The sequence below is a fragment of the Arvicola amphibius genome, chromosome 11, assembly GCF_903992535.2.
Source record: "Arvicola amphibius chromosome 11, mArvAmp1.2, whole genome shotgun sequence".
NCBI lineage: Eukaryota > Metazoa > Chordata > Mammalia > Rodentia > Cricetidae > Arvicola > Arvicola amphibius.
The window spans coordinates 1,313,889-1,326,478 of NC_052057.2; the positions used below are offsets into that span (position 1 = coordinate 1,313,889).

General features: G+C 43.2%; 1 protein-coding gene across 2 annotated transcripts in view; it reads right to left on the minus strand.

The window, feature by feature from the left end:
• Positions 1 to 12,590, minus strand: part of Gatb (glutamyl-tRNA amidotransferase subunit B) — a 78,323-nt gene that overhangs the window by 46,747 nt on the left and 18,986 nt on the right. The window lies entirely within an intron of this gene.

Here is a 12,590-nt window from a genome sequence, read left to right on the forward strand (position 1 = left end):
AGCTGACTGCGAATCAGAAAAATATTACAACATCAACCAAACACGTATGCACCAGTGGGGTCCACTGAGCATTTAATAAAGTGCCCACCCAGAGACCCTTCCCCAGCACACATAAGAGAAAGGAGATTCACAATGCTCAGTAGAGCATTACCACATGGACTAATCCCTTGTCCCCCTCTGCAAACAGAATCAGGAGTCACTCAGGATCTGTGTGAGGCAGTGATGGGGAGAGGGCAGTCCCAGGTCTGCAGCGTCCTGCTATGGTGAAGTGTAACGTGGAGGGGCACAGTGGAGCCCAAAAGGCTGACCAGCTGGCTGAACTGGCAGAAAGAAGCACAATCTTTTAAGAGAAAATGGCCACAGAGATTTTGTTGGGGCTGGGGCTGGGGCACTACCTCCTCCAGTCATGGCCGCCTCCCTCAGAGGGCTCTCCCTGCCTCATGCTCTGGGCTGGGCAGGGTTCCTGGAGCTCCCAGGTTTCACTGGATCCTAGAGACAACTAGCCAATGTCCTAGAGCCCAGGTCAGGGACAGAGTTGTGGAATGATACGTAACAGAGTAAAGGACAGCTAAGTTCTGGGATCAGGTCTGCATTCACGTCTACTCTGAATATCTAGTGACAAACTGCCTCGGTTTTCCAAAAAGGGATGTGATGCATACCTTGTTGACTGGACAAACTGATATCAGGAACACTGACTAGCCCCACTGTAGGGACTCAATGGCTTATCAATCATCTGTTGCATTCTGGGAAGTGCTGAGGAAGAGACCTTCAAGGGAGCAGGCCTGAGCCAGCGACCTCCACAGAAGCAAGCCCAAGCAAGAGAACTCCACGGGAGCAGGTCCAAGTCAGCAACCTCTGTGGGACCAGGCCCAAGTCAGCAACCTCCACAGGAGCAGGCCCTAGCCAACCACCTACACAGGACCAGACTCAAGCCAGAGACCTCCATGGGAGCAGGCCCATGCAAGAGACCTCTGTATTAGCAGGCCTGAATAATCTCCAGGAGTGCTGAGCAACCAATCTCTAGGAATGCTGAGTAACCTCTGAGGTGAATGGAACCTTGGCCCCAACTCAACCAAGAGGAACAACCATCTGAGCCTTGAATCCACACTGGCACTTGGAACAGTGATCACCAGAGACACGGCCCCAACTACACGAATCAGAGGAAAAGATAGGTAGTCAAGGTAAGAACACACTCAACACCACAAAAAGCAACATGACACCAACAAAAACTAGTGGCTCTAAAACAGCAAGACTTGAACACTCCAATACAGATGAAGCAGAAGAAAATGACCTAAGAAATAACTTTAAAAGAATGTTTGAGGCCCTTAAAGAGGAAATGAAAAATTCTCCCAAAGAAATGGAGAAAAAGATTTAAAAAATGGAAGAAATCAGCAAATCCCTTAAAGAAAACTAGAAAAAAGCAAACAGATGAAAGAAATGATTCAAGACTTGAAAACCAAAATAGAACACTAAAAAAAACACAGACCAAGGGAATTCTGGAAACAGAAAATATGAGAAAATAATCAGGAATCACAAATGCAAGCATAAACAGCATAATACAAGAGATGGAGCCAGGCAGTGGTGGCTCATGCCTTTAATCCCAGCACTCAGGAGTCAGAGGCAGGCGGACCTCTGTGAGTTCGAGGCCAGCCTGGTCTACAAGAGCTAATTTCTGGACAGGCTCCAAAGCTACAGAGAAACCCTGTCTCGAAAAACCAAAAAAATAAATAAATAAATAAATAAATAAAATAAGAGAGAGAGAGAAATGGAAGAGAGAATCTCAAGTGTTGAAGATACAATAGAGGGAATAGACTCATCAGTCAAAGAAAACGTTAAATCAAACAAAAGGCTTAACACAAAATTCCAGGAAACATGGGATACCATGAAAAGACCAAACCTAAGAATAATAGAGATAGAAGGAGAAATCCAACTCAAAAGCACAGAAAACATATTTAACAAAATCACAGAAGAAAACTTTCCTAAAAAAACTTTACCTAAAAAAAGATAAGCATATGAAGATACAAGAAGCTTACAGAACACCAAATAGACTGGATCAAAAACAAAGTCCCCTTTGCCACAAAATAATCAAAATACTAAACATAAAGAATGAATAAAGAATACTAAGAGCTGCAAAGATCAAGCAACATATAAAGGCAAACCTATCAGAATGACACTTGACTTCTCAATGGAAACAATGAAAGAAGATCCTGATCAAGCATTATGTAGACAATAAGAGATCACAGATGCCTGCCCAGACTACTATATCCAGCAAAACTTTCAATCACCATAGAAGGACAAAACAAGATATTCCATGACAGAACCAGGTTTAACCAAACCTAGACACAAACCCAGTCCTACACAAACTACTAGAAGAAAAACTACAACCCAAGGAAGTTGGCTATATCCACAAAAACACAGATAATAGATGATCTCACAGCAGCAAATCCCAAAGGAAACACACACACACACGCACACACACACACACACACTAACATTACCGACAATGAAAACTAAATTAACAGGAACTAGCAATCACTGATCATTAATATCCCTTAATATAAATGGACTCAACTCACCTATAAAAAGACACAGGCTAACAGACTGGATATGAAAACGGAATCCACCTTTTGCTACATACAAGAAACACACCTCAACCACAAAAGACAGACATTGCCTCACAGTAAAGGGTTGGGGAAAAAAATTTCCAATCAAATGAAACAAGCTGGTATAGCTATCCTAATATCTAACAAAATAGACTTAAAACTAAGATCAATCAAAACACACAAAGAAAGACTTTTCATATTAGTCACAGGAAAAATCCATCAAGAGGAAATCTCAATACTGAACATCTATGTCCCAAAGACAAGGGCACCTTCATATGTAAAAAACAAACAAAACAACAACAACAAAAACCAAAAACACTACTAAAGCTTAAATCACACCTTAAACCACACACACTAATAGTGGGAGACTTCAACACCCCAGTCTCATAAATGGACAGGTCTGTCACACAGAAAATTAACAGAAAAATAAGGGAACTAACAGATGTTATGAATCAAATGGACTTAACAGACATATATAGAACATTCTATTCAAAGATAAAAGAATATACCTTCTTCTCAGCACCTCCTGGAACCTTCTCAAAAATTGACCACGTACTAGGTAACAAAGCAAACCTCCACAGATACAAAAAAAAAATTGGAATAACTCATGTATCTTATCGGATCACCATGGCTTAAAATTAGAATTCAACAGCAACACTAATTGCAGAAAGCCACAAATACATGGAAATTAAACAATGCTCACCTGAATCACCAATAGGTTAAGGAAGAAATAAAGGAAAAAAATCAAAGACTTCTTACAATTCAATGAAAATGACCACACAACATACTCAAATTTATGGGACATGATGAAAGCAGTGTTAGAGGAAAGTCCAATGTCTTTAATCCCAGCACTTGGGAGGCAGAGGCAGGTGGGTCTCTGAGAGTTCGAGGCCAGCCTCGTCTACAAGAGTTAATGCCAGGACAGTCCCCAAAGCTACAGAGAAACAAAACAAAAAAAACAAGCAAAATTCATAGCACTAAATGCCTACATAAAGAAGCTGGGGAAAAAAATCCCACACTAGTGAGCTAACAGAACACCTGAAAATTCTAGAACAACAAGAAGCAAACTCACCTAGGAGGATTAGGCGGCAGGAACTAATCAAATTGAAAGCTGAAATCAACAAAACAGAAACAAACAAAACAATACAAAGAATCAATGAGACAAAGAGTTGTTTCTTCAAGAAAATCAACAAAATAGACCAACCTTTATCTAAACTAACCAAAAGGCAGAGAATTTCCAAGTTAACAAAATCAGAAACAAAAAGGAGGACATAACAATAGACACGGAGGAAATCCAGAGAATCATCAGGTCATACTTTGAAAACCTGTACTCCACAAAATTGGAAAACTTAAAGGAAATGGATAAATTTCTGGATAAACATCACTTACCAAAACTAAATAAAGACCAAATAAGCAAATTAAATAGACCTATACCTGCTAAGGAAACAGAAACAGTCATCAAAAGTCTCCCAACTAGGGTGGGGAAGGGGGAGGGAGCCCAGGACCAGATGGTTTCAGTGCGGAACCTACAAGATGTTCAAAGAATTAATACCAATACTCCTCAAATTGTTCCATACAATAAAAACAAAAGGAACATTGCCAAACTCTTTACGAGGCTATAGTTAGCCTGATACCACACAAAGACATTACTAAGAAAGATAATTACAGACCAATCTTTCTCATGAACATTGATGCAAAAATACTCAATAAAATACTGGCAAACTGAATCCAAGAACACATCAGAAAAATCATCTACCATGACCAAGTAGGCTTCATCCCAGAGATGCAGGGATGGTTCAACATATGAAAATCTGTCAATGTAATCCACCATATAAACAAGCTGAAAAATTATCATATGATCATCTCATTAGATGGCTGAAAAACTTTGGACAAAATACAACATCCCTTTATGATAAAGGTCCTGGAGAGAGCAGAGATACAAGGAACATACCTAAACATAATAAAACTAAGATACAGCAAGCCAATAGCCAACATCAAACTAAATGGAGAGAAACTTGAAGCGATCCCACTGAAATCAGGAACAAGACAAGGTTGTCCACTCGCTCCATATCTATTCAATATAGTGCTTGAGGTTCTAGCTAGAACAGTAAGACAGCAAAAGAAGATCAAGAGGATACAAATTGGAAAAGAAGAAGTCAAACTCTCACTGTTTGCTGATGATATGATGGTATGAATAAATGACCCCGAAAAATCTACCAAGGAACTTCGAAAACTCATCAACACCTTCAATAATGTAGCAGTTTACAAGATTAACTCAAAAAAATCAGTAGCCCTCCTTTATATAGATGATAAATGGGCTGAAAAGGAACATCACCCTTCACAATAGCCACAAATAGCACAAAATATCTCAGAGTAACTCTAACCAAACAAGTAGAAGACCTATATAACAAGAACTTTAAATCTCTGAAGAAAGAAATTGAAAAAGACACCAAAAACCCATAAAGATCTCCCATGCTCTTGGGCAGGTAGAATTAACATAGTAAAAATGCAATCCTACCAAAAGCAATCTACAGATTCAATGCAATACCCATCAAAACCCCAGCAAAATTCTTCATAGACCTAAAAAGAACAATATCCAACTTTATATAGAAAAGCAAAAAGTCCAGGATAGCCGAAACAATCCTGTACAATAAAAGAATTTCTAGAGGCATCACAATCCTTGACTTCAAACTCTACTACAGAGCTACAGTACTATATTTTGGGAAAGTCTGTGGGATTGCTGAACTCGAGGATGAGAATAAGTTCCATATTCTAATGGTGGACCTTTGGTCTTCTCTGGTATAGATGGCATTTCTCTGTAATACTATATTCAGCATATGACAGTATGTATATCCGCTAGGTTAGTGTAGGCAATGCTGTCCAGTGAGAATTTTCACATTAACTATTTTACTTCAGGGTTACAGCAGCCCTATAGAGAAGGAAATTAGTACTATCCCAGTATTTCAGTAAAGAAAAACTAAGGCTCTCCAAAGATCCCCGAGAGACCTGGCTAAGGAGCCCAAGTGACAGGTGAAACCAGCTCTGTGGCATACTTGCCCTTGCCCAGGTGGCAAGCTGAAATCCTGAGACTCAGGGCCTCGCTTTCTCAACTGAGATGAGAACTGACTGGTCAGAGAGACTAGAAAGTAAGTTGTATAACAAAACAAAGATTGGATCTCTAATGACAGCAATATACAAATCCCCAAAGGAAACTCAAACAAATTCCCTCTAGAGACCACATCACACCCCTCTTGGAAACTAAGACAGTCTCCAATGGAGCCGTTTCCCAGCATTCCAAGTCTCATGATATCGTCAGCCCTGCAATAATGGCTTTCATGGAAGATGTGCATGGGGACCAGGATGATCTAATAATTATCATGTGCTTTTACTGGCCAGTGTCTGACATCTCATGGAACTGTAGTCAATGCCACACTAACAGAGCTGCACCACTCCCTTTACCTATATAGGGGCAGCACACACAGGCTGTAGTGCCGGAGCTCCAGCACTGAGACGGGGACAGAGCATGGCTGTGTACGCCCTTTACCTCTGTCTACATTTGATTTGCTGGCTGCTTCTACTGCTTTCCAGCGTCTGCCTCTCTCACATTGTGGTCCAGCTAGGCACGGAGAGAACCCAGGTCATTCTGCTCTGAGCAAGCACAGTAAGTTGCCTGATTCTGGCACCAGGAAGAGTCTGGAGTGGGGGTGACCACGGACTCTCACTGTGATTCTGGCATCAAGTACACCGCACTGCATAAGTCATCAATTTTCAAAGAATAAAAATGCAGTAAAACACACAAACATTAGAGTGATGTTGAATATATTTTAATCTTTTTCTGATGATTTAGGAGCCTTGAAGTACTTCAGGGTCAGAGTTATAAGCATCAATCATCACCACACTACAGTTGCACAGAGGGGCTAGTAAACAGAGTGCCAGCTAAAAGAACGCCAAGAAAAGAGAATTTATTATGATCTTAGTCAAGCTGTTTGTGACAGATGGAAGGCCAGGTCAGCATGCTCTGAGGATGGAATGAAAAAAGAAAAAAAAATTCAACTTGAGCTATCTTCATTCCAAAATATTTTCTGGATGTTTAAAATGTACCAAACATCAGGGACACAGAGATAAACAGGACTTTGTCCCTGTTCCAGCCCTTGCTCAACCTGTGAGGGTGAGACAAACCTGCCTTTTTCAAGCTTATACTCCACATCAGGGGTCGGCTGTTAAAAATGCATCTTGTGGCATTTTGTGAACCCAAATCTCTTAATGGTGCAAATATCCCCAAAATAAAAGGCCAAGCTCTGGCATGTTTTAGCTCCTTCCTACATCTAAAACACCGTGTCTTCCTATGCCCTCACTGGTAGGTCAGTTCTCCTATACAAACCTACAGGTCCTGACTCACTCTGCTCCGCAGAATCTTAGAGATGTGGCCACTTCTGTAAAGCCAGCTGCACCCCACCTGCGCTTGTGTCACAATGGACTGGATCTGTTCCATGTAGTTATATAATATAAAATCACAAATCTTGTGAGAATGGGAACTCAAATGAGGAGGAAAGTAACAGGAGAGTTTCATGGAGGCAGTGATGGCTGAGTCTCGTTCTAAGTGTTACCTGCCACCTCTGGGCCCTATCCCTGCAGCCCTAGGACAGCAGTGTCTTTTTGCTGTGGATAATGCCCCTAGCTGCCTCACTGTGCCCTCTTGGACATTTCCACCCTTCTGTCATCTGTGCAATGGAGTCTTGTTTCTTGATCTGTTCTATTTTACATGCTAAGAGTATTTTCCTTTTCCCCACCGATACATTTCTAGAAAAAGCTTTGCTTTTATCTCATAGCTATCGTTGTTGGTGTGTTGATAAAGAGGATGTTAAATTATTCATTATCTTAGCTAATGTTTAATCAGTTTGGTATTCTATTTAGGAGATAGGACAAAAGAAGAACCAAGCAGAATGATTTGATTGTCCCCTGGGAATTTAGCCTGGGAAGGGGGTGGTGCTTCCCTGAGGGCAGTGGGTGCTTTGTGTTACAGTAGTGATGGGTAAGACCTCACATAACCAAGGGTCCTGTAGGAGCTGCAGTTTGTACTGAGGAGCACATCAGTGGAGCCAAGTGAAGAGTGCTGGGTTGGTCTAGTGGACCAAGAGAGCCAGAGGGTAGTTCAGCTGGATCCTTTTAGTGATAGGGAGCAGTGAAGCAGAACTTTAAGCAGAGAAAGTATCTGAACACACTGAATCTAATAAAGGCTATTTATTATTCCAGGGGTGGGGGGTAGAGAAGACTTTGAGGGGAGCCTCTGGTCAGGTGAGGGGGCAGAAAGAGGGTGGGTTTGACTGGAGTCCTGTATTACCAGAGGACACAGGAGGGAAATCAGGATACATTGAGTAAGTTGGTGACTGTTTTGCATGTGCCTGGCATTGCATCAGGTGAAGTCTGTGATACTCAGGGAGCAGGACATGCTTGCTTAGTAAAGCAAAATGAATTTCCAGAGTAGCAGACTCTTTGTCATGTTGGGGTCACTGCCTCTTCCTGGATGTCCCATGTCTTTCTGGTTGTTTATGCCTTATGAGCTGGGTATATTTCAGGTTATAAAATTATTATGGTTGCAGTGCTGCTCTCGGTGGTTCTTCCTAAGAACCGTGCAGTACTCCTGTTCACGGCCCACCGCTCCCGATTCTCTCCTAGGCTCTGCGCTGGCCCCAGCCTCTATTCCGCCACGACACCTGCTGACGTCCATCCACTGTGCGCTTCATCCTCCACTCTCCTGTCACAGCTTCCTTATTTTCTGATAAAAGAATTAACTTTCTAGCTGATAAGTCGTAGTGTGAGTTCTCATGTCAGCAGTCTACCAGGGGGACACTCCTGCTAATTTATAAAATCCACATGTCCACCTGTCTGCAAACTGCTGCACACCAAAGTCTGTACACGGGATGTCTCAGAAAACTGAGCACAGCACCCGTGGGGCTGAGATGGAAACAGATCTACAGAGCTAGAACCAGAGAGGAAATTAGACATCAGAGGTAGCGCCTGCCTGAAGTGGTCTACGGGGAGGGTTTTCGGGGGGAGGGTGCTTTGGAGCTGTGGTAGATGTTAGCAGTTTTAAAAGCTAAAACTAACTTGCTGTACCCTTGAAGATTCAGTGTTGAGTGTAGTGGTTGAGAGTCTGGGTTCTGGAGTCTGACTTCTTGCTGTGCTTCTTACAATGCACACTGTCCTGGCCCAATGACCTCATCCTGATGCTTCCCTTGATTACCCATGATGAGGTCATGGCAGTGCCTACCTTCAGGTTACTAGACGACAACCTGACAGATGTATGTGACGCACACAGCATTCCTCTGCATGCCCGCAGTGTGCAGTAAATGTGGGCTATACCTGGCACAAAGAGGAGTCTGAAGGTTCAGCTTAGAAAGGTGTGTGTATGAGAACCAGGGGTTGTTGATTTACTTCCTTGGGAGAGTTGGTGGGGCTAGCCCTAGAATCTTTAGAGTCACTGAAAGAAAATTCTGGAGCATGCTTTCTTTAGGACGAGTTGGCTGTTTGAATTCTCACGTTACTCCTTTAATCATGCTATATATAAAATCACTGTCACTTAGAGAACTTCCAGAAATGAGTTCTGGAAAAGGGGAGAAGGGCGGGACTATGGGACTATTGGAGAATACTGGGAACATAATGGATCTGCATCCCAGGAACTGGAGTCACAAAAGACCCCACAACACACACACACACACACACACACACACACACACACACACACACACACACACACGCGCGCGCGCGCGCGCAAACAGGAGAGGCCAGCGGAGGCAGAGAAGGAACAAGTACCCATTGCTTCCTTCCTCTTGGCCGCCATCTTCCGGCACAGTTCCCGACTAGCCAGACCCAGCTAAGAGCCAGCTGCTACGGTCCCTAGCTCTATACAGCAAGAGCAGGGAATGGAAGGCATGGATAGGAGAACATGCAGGCTTCGACTGTAACATCAAGTACATACATTTCTCCATCTATTTCTATGACCCTTTCTTTTGGAAAATAAATAAATAATAAAATGCTGCACTTTTCTGTAGGCTCCTTTCTCACACACCGGAGGCAGGAATGAAGGAACCTGAACTGCGAGAACTGAGCCTGCACCTAGGACTCGGAAAGGAGCTGTAGGCAAGTTAGAGGAGGAAAGGGTCACAGCCTCCTCAAGTTAACTATCCAGGATTTGAGCATTTTATGGGAAATTACATTAATTATAAATATAGTTCATTAAAACCTTCTCAAGGAACTATCCTGGAAAATATCTGGGGTGCATTTCAAAGGAAAGTGCGTATTTTAAACTAGCCTGCACCTCACACCATTCCTCTGTCGGTCGGTCCTGCTGTCATTCCTGGTGAGCCCAGGATGCTGTGACAACCTAAGTCCAGTGAGTGCCAGCAGTGAAAGTTGAGGGACTGCAGCAAGCCTGTGTCTCCACTGGAAGCCAGCTACCGCAGCATTAAAACAAGGCTATAGCACAATGTCTCCCCAAAAGCCCAGACGGCAATTATTCTGTGAAATCTGTGCTATATGTGACACATCTGACAATTAGGATATAGAATGGTAAATGTTTCAATTTATGAAGAGAAAGTAATTAAAATTTATTAAGTAAAAATAAGGCAGTAAAATGGGCCTTTATCTTTCTGCTAACCGTAAATTTGTTTCAAAGCATGAACTCCCTGATTCATATTCAAAGCCAGCTGCCATATGATAAGTTTTATTACCACAGAGGAAGCGGCTTCTCACTTCCTCACCCCTTGCCTCACCAGTGAGCCCTTCCACCAACCCCAGACAATTACCAAAGCTCTCTGCTACCATAAATAGACTTGCTAAACTGGCCAGTCAGTGAAGATAATTTTTATTTAGAATTTTAGCACTGAAAGCACTGGTTGGCATACAGTCACTAGATATATGCATGTGGATACCCACACAGCTTACATATGTTCTTCATGTTTAGCACAGGGCAGAAGACGCATGCCACATCTCCTCTGTTAACTCTAGCAAAGTGGAGACTCACACGTTCATCAGAAGGCACGGGTTCCTGAAGGAAGAAGGTGCGTGACTGGGAGTTCCACCCCAGCTCAACAGTCCCCTCCAGCTCTAGCCATCTTGGACTAGCTCCGCCCCTCACGGGAAGTCAGAGGAGGGTTACAACTGCCTTGCTCTAAAGTACCAGAAGCCTCCTTTTTCTCTTGCCTCTGCCACCTAGCAAGCTCAGGTATCCCAGAGCCAGCCCACATCACTGGCAGCAAGCCTGGCTGTGGGTGCTGGAGCAGACGCCCCTGATCTTCCCTGGGTTACAGGACACTAAAGTCTGGCATTAACCCAGGGAAGTAAGCACAGGGAAGCAACCCTGTGGCCTATGTCAGCACCGGGCCTGCCTCCAACTTGGATTTTTTTTTCTTTTCTTTTTTTTAAAGAGAGTTCTCACACAACATTGTCTGGCTATTTGGTTTCATACGGGTGCTGGAAGTCATTGGTACAGTCTTATTTTCGGCCAGTTAGCCAAGTAAAATGGGGAAAGTTGGAGAGTGGTTGGCAACCAGTAAAACACAAAACTTGGTGTATGGGACTCCTTATATTCTCACAGGTCTTCAGCAGTTACTAATTGGGTACTACCCAGACTTGAACAAATCCTTGAAACAGGGAAAACTGAATCAGACAGACCTGAATCTGAATCTCTTTTGTTTCGGGGCTGGGGGTGTTCAGGATAGGGTTTCTTTGTGTAGCCCTTGTTGTCCTGGAACTCACTCTGAAGACTAGGTTGGCCTTGAACTCACAGAGATCCCTCTGCCTCTCGATACTGGAACTAAAGGCATGCACCACTGACTGGCCCGAATCTGATTCTTACTATCAACTGCAATTGCTATATTATCTTCACCAGTTACCTGGCCTTCCCAACTCCCAGTTTCCTCATCCACTGGGGGAAAAATCGTTACTTTCAAGATTGTCCCATGCATCAAAATGAAAGACATAACTGCCCTGGTAGACAACTGGAAACACTGGTTTCAGGATGGCGGCCCTAATAAAGGCAAAGTGTGCGTCAGGTGGACCTTCCTTTGCAAGCTGTCCAAGGATACCCAGGGAACTGAATTGGAAAAGGTTCAGACAGCTCCAGGTTATTAGCCTGGATTCAGAACCCACGGCAAGGTGTGCCAGGTGTCACGACTCTGTATTACTATTGTATATACAACATACTATTTCCCTGAAAGGATAACATTCAGAACCCACGGCAAGGTGTGCCAGGTGTCACGACTCTGTATTACTATTGTATATACAACATACTATTTCCCTGAAAGGATAACGGGCACCTAACATCGCTGCCTCCAGCAGAAGAGACCATAGTTCCTAGTGCACTAGGAAGTGCCTTGCTCCATTTCTGTCTTGGGGAGAGTGTGTTGGGGAGGCTGCTTGTTGGTTTCCCAGCCGCCCAGACTCCCGAAATAATCACACAGAAATCTGTATTAATTGCAATACTGTTTGGCCAATAGCTTAAGCATATTTCTGGCTAACTCTTATATCTTGAATTAACCCATTTCTATTAATCTGTGTATTGCCACATGGCTGTGACTTGCCAGCAAGGTTCCCAGTGAGTCTGTCTCCTGTGGGCGACTACAAGGCTTCTCTTTGACTTCGCCTTCTTTCTTCTCTATTTGCTTGGAATTCCTGCCCTAGTCTACTCTGCTAAGCCATTGGCTGAAAGCAGCTTCTTTATTGACCAATAAAAGCAACACATATACAGAAGGACTTCCCACACCAAGAATGAAGCAACATTTTCTTGAATAATACTGTATGTTCGTTCATCTTTGGCAGAAAAAGTTTCCATCCTCAAGTAAAAGAAATGAATTTCTAACAGCTGGACCTGTATTCCCGCCTTCCCCGACACTGCCCACTGTGGCCACATGGCTGTGACTTTCTCTTCTAAGGTAGTGGGCAGCTGCTTTAGAAATGCAATGAGTTCATGGAGAGAAGGCACGGAGA